The sequence below is a fragment of the Neophocaena asiaeorientalis genome, unplaced genomic scaffold (assembly GCF_003031525.2).
Source record: "Neophocaena asiaeorientalis asiaeorientalis breed wild unplaced genomic scaffold, Neophocaena_asiaeorientalis_V1.1 scaffold198, whole genome shotgun sequence".
NCBI lineage: Eukaryota > Metazoa > Chordata > Mammalia > Artiodactyla > Phocoenidae > Neophocaena > Neophocaena asiaeorientalis.
Genome location: NW_020175221.1, coordinates 6,102,798 through 6,108,019, shown reverse-complemented (window position 1 = coordinate 6,108,019; position 5,222 = coordinate 6,102,798).

Below are 5,222 nucleotides of genomic sequence, written 5' to 3'. Positions count from 1 at the left end.
CGCCCCGCGCCCGCGCTCACCCGCCCTTCGCCTCTCGGCTGGAGTAAAGTTCCTGCCGAATTGGAGGCAGACGGGGGACGGATGGAAACATCGGCGCAGGACAGACCCATGTCCACCCAGTCGAGGCCCAAGAACCGGCCGGGGCGGCTGCGGACCGACCGACAGACGCTCCGGTCCGGGAGGGCGTTGGGGAGAGGGGCAAGAGACTTGGAGGGACAACTCGACAGACTTCTCTAAGTAAGAAGAGAGGAGGTGGTGGATGGCCGAGAGGAAGCCCCGAGAAATGGAAGAAGTGGCTGATGGACTGCAGTGTCAGTCCAGAATGAGAGGACAGCGACCAGGCATTTTGCGGTTTCCCCTAAGAGACCTGCAGGAATGGGGGATGCAGATCAGCGTACACTGGCCCATGGAGTAGACGGTGGAAGTGGTCATTTGCCAAACAGGCTTTGGAAGATAGTGACAGTACGGAAGAAAAGGCAAAAGATCAACAGGGCAAAGAAGTGATAGTGAATAGAGTTGCACGACTCAAAGAAGATGCTTGTAAAATACAAACTCTGCACGTTCGGGAAAAAAAGTTAGAACAGTACTAGAGGTTGTTAATTGCCAAACAGGGTGGTAAGGGAATAGGGTTGATCCCAAATAGGGGTGACCCAGAGGTACACACTTGATAGACCTATGGAAGAGCAGGAATACTCAAGGGCCTGAAACTGACCCACCTCCCACCTCCCTCCCAAAAGGTCAAACATTTGCTTAGGGTCAAATGGGAAAGTAGACCTGTGGGCAAGTGGATGGGTTGAGGATGGAGGACAAGGTTTAAGAGGTGTAACTTCTCCCAGGCATGTCTTATGGCCGTTTGGTCTTCATTGGGAGACCTAAGTCTAACTCCTGGCAGTTCAAGTTTCACACTGAACAACTCTGAGCAAAGTACACAAAAATATTCACCAACAACTCGTTGGTAGCCCACAGAGGTAAATCCTGCAAGAAGTTCGAGTCCGTATTCCTAGGTTCCTTGGCACACAGGTGTCTTGAGGCAGGAGGCCAGAAAAAATATGTATAGAAAACAAAGTAAAAAGAAAAAGTGGAAAAGAGAAGTCGACTGTAAGGTCCTGGATAAGTGAGATGCAAACACAATTAGAAAAGTATAGCAGGGCCCTATAGAAACTTGGAGAAGAGTGTAATCTCAGACACCAGAGCTCTTCTATCAACTATTGCTAAAACACGTAATATTAAATAATAGAATTGAGGTTATTTGCCGTAATCTCACAAATTGAGAGACTTTTTAGAAGCTTAAACGTTCCATTCTTTTAGTCCAAACATGAAAGGTCTGGATTTTAATCTGGGGTTGCCTTCGATTCTCCCCTCCAATGGTGGAGACTGGATTATGGATAGGAGGGGAGATGATTACTTTCAACCTTTTTAAGCAAGGCATCTCAAAATTAAAGTTATTCCACTGGTGAACGTTATTTATTTATGGAAATTTTAGGAGAAAAGTCACCTCAACCATTTCAAAACATCATAAAGACATGGAAAATTACACTTTCCCTGCTGTGAAAGATATCTTTCGACATTTTGTCCAGTCAAATAACTCAAAAACAGCTGAACTTTGAAACCAGAGGGCTTGGCACACATTGTATGTACTGTCCTCAATGAGGCGTTTAGAGTTTTCAAAGTAAAAAATGGCATGAAATTAAGTGATTAACTTTAGAAAAGTGGTAGTGAACACATCCCATGGACAGAGCCATTAAACAATGCCCTGAGCTGGACCACAGGCCACGCCACCACAGAATGGGGTTGGGATCGAGTCATGAAGAAAGTGTCTCCAGCAACCTGTCTTGTCATACTTAACACTAAGGAGAAACGTTTCCTTCATAGCAAAACGTGGCTAATCCAAACTATAAATGTGGCCTTAGGTTCCATTTTGCCCTATCTAAGAAATATACAGACTCCTGCACTTGCATAAACTTAGTAGAGAGTCTGCAGATTCTCTTTTTATTAAACTATAAAGATTTTGCACAGGCACTTGTAATTTTGGCTGCTTATATGCTCTCCATCCTAGTACGTAATTCATGTAGTCTATGTCCAGGCTATTAAATAAGGATTCATAGAAAGATAAGTGAAGCTAAATTAATTTGCAGATTAAGGAAATAGAGCCACTTTCCACTCCTAATCCCCAGAGAAAAAGTATACCACCCAGTCTTATATAACACATTCCTTTTATGATAAAGTGTGTAAAGTCTACTGTTTGTACATGGATCTTTCATTCTTTTTGATGACAAGGCTTCTAGCAGTTGGTACAGATAAAAAGTCCCCTTGTTCTAGGGAGTTGAAATAAAAAATTACTTTTTACTGTTATTATTATATACAACAGGTGGCATTATATAGAAAGTAAGTCCTATGCTGGACTCTGGGCACAATGGGATCACCGTAAAAGTCCTTGTCAAAGCTTACCGTGTAACTGAGTAATTTTTATACGTGGTGGATGGGAATCAGAGCAAGGAAAACTCAAAACTGAAACCACAGTAACACCTAAGGAGAACCAAAATGTAATAACATGCTCCAGCCATCTTTAGAAATGAAATAAATCAAGAAAAGATTATAAATGTATGGTTTAATATGTCTTACAATATATACAATAAAATAAGAAAATGTACGTATAAAAAATGAGGGCCAGTGAAACTAATTAGCCTAGGAGATTAACACCAGAGAAGAAGTTAGAACAAGAATATGCAGGTAATGAGGTGTGATACACAACATGAGAGTTAAACCATAAATTTGGCTTAGAGCTTTCTGGAACTAAAGCAAAAGATAAAAAATAAATACAATCGTTGCTTGATTCTCACTGTCCTTGAGAAGAAATGTACAAATTCTTCCATGGAAACAAAGCTTTTCAGAACCTTTAAAAAAATGTCTTGCCTGAGCTACATAATAATGTAGTACTGTAGAGGGCAATATCCTCTACCAGATCCTCAAAGGGCACTGGCAGGGTTTGCAACACTGTTTCTTTTAGTGACCATCCATGAAAGTTGAGGGCATCCTATAAATGTATGACCTACTGAAAGCAGTTTTAACAGGGCCACGGTAATGCAATACAAATATTTAGCTTTCTACAGATTCCATCTAATCCAAATAGACTATCCAAAGTTAATGTCTCAATCTCAAGTGCCTGTGCTAGTCAGGCAGGCACAACGAACAAGTGAAGCTGGCCATTGTGAAGACTAAAGTAGGGGCAATAGCAAACCAGCAGACAGTAACGGTACCGGAATGGAGCAGCCACTAACTCAGTCTCAGCAGACTGGCTCTAGCCTTGTGAGAATGTGGGCCCAGTGCTTCCAGGCATTCTCAATTTCCAAGAACATCGGGAAAGCCAGATTTTTATGTGACATCTCCTGGTTTTCAAAATTTATCAACTAATTAAAAAAAAAAGTTCAACACAGTGTAGATTAAATAAACCATGTTAAATAAATCACGTGAACTGTGTGAGCTTCCAGTTTGCAGACTCTTAGAATCTCTTAACCTTACCTCTCAACATGGCTTCGGGTAAGACTGTAATACCAACACTTCAGCTCGCTATCACATCAAACTTCTTGCATTTTTCTAAACATATCCATTTTTCCTGGGTGAAACTCAAATATTTCTTGACGGAATGGATGACTACTCCGTGAGAAAGCTAATTCACTGTAGTAAGCTTTGCCTAAACAAAGATTGTTAACAGAAGGGAGATGGTCTATGTAGTTATTTAAAAAAAAAAAAAAAAGGGCTTCCCTGGTAGCGCAGTGGTTGAGAGTCCACCTGCCAACGCAGGGGACACGGGTTCGTGCCCCGGTCCGGGAAGATCCCACATGCCGTGGAACAGCTGGGCCCATGAGCCATGGCCGCTGAGCCTGCGCGTCCGGAGCCTGTGCTCCGCAACGGGAGGGGCCACAACAGTGAGAGGCCCGCGTACCGCAAAAAAAAAAAAAAAGAAAAGAAAAGAAAAAATAATTCTTATTTCTCTAAGATTGACCAAAACAGGTTGAACAAAACAACCATAAGTACTGACAATTGCTTTGTAGTTGTATGTTGTACTGTATTAGAATGGAAGCTAGAGAAAGTTCTGAAAAAGCTGAACTCAACAACGTCAGAATTTTAGCAAAAACTAACTGGGGAATCCAGCTTGGAGAACTGGCTTTGAGATGGAACACACAGGGCAAGGATATAGGGACTTCTCTTGATGGAGGAACATTGCCACTTCCCAAGGCAAGTATTAGCAGAACTAATTTAACGGCTGCATAACTTATCTTGAAGAAAGAATGCACACGGGGCTTCCCTGGTGGTGCAGTGGTTGAGAGTCCACCTGCCAATGCAGGGGTCACGGATTCTAGCCCTGGTCCGGGAGGATCCCACATGCTGCGGAGCGACTGGGCCCGTGCGCCACAGCTACTGAGCCTGTGCTCTGGAGCCCATGAGCCACAACTACTGAAGCCCCCGCACCTAGAGCCCGTGCTCCGCAACGGGAGAAGCCACTGCAATGAGAAGCCCGCGCACCGCAGCGAAGAGTAGTCCCCGCTCGCCGCAGCTGGAGAAAGCCCGCACACAGCAACGAAGACCCAACACAGCCAAAACTAAATAAATAAAATAAAAATTTTTTTAAAAAAAAGAAAGAAAGAAGAAAAGAATGCACAACTCAAGGAGTGCCAGTGACTTTGCTCTGCGTTTCCCTCAATCAATATACTCTGGGTTTACCTTGAAATGGGAGACTCCAATCTTCTGTACTCTTGGTTGGCTTCTCACAGTGTGAGCACCTTGCTGCCCTGAGTATAATTCTGGTGTTTAAAGATACATTTTTTTTTTTTGGTACAGTATGACCTATAAATACAAGCCATAGTATTTAGGCTTAAAGTATAGACACTTTCCTAAACCTTTTTTTTTTCAGTTCAATTTCTTCTAAAATTATTATCATGAAATGTTTCAGGAATATCAAAATATATGCTATTTAAATAGTTTTTCCTCCTTTTTCATTTAGTTGCACAACCAAATGTAAATACAGTGTGATTCCACATTACATGCATTTATTGAGTACCTATATATTTTTTTTTGGCCGCACTGTATGGCATGTGGGATCCTAGTTCCCCGACCAGGGATCGAACTTGTGCCCCCTGCAGGGGAAGTGCAGAGTCTTAACCACTGGACCGCCAGGGAAGTCCCTTGAGTACCTATTAAGTACATATTTTTTCGTATAGTCT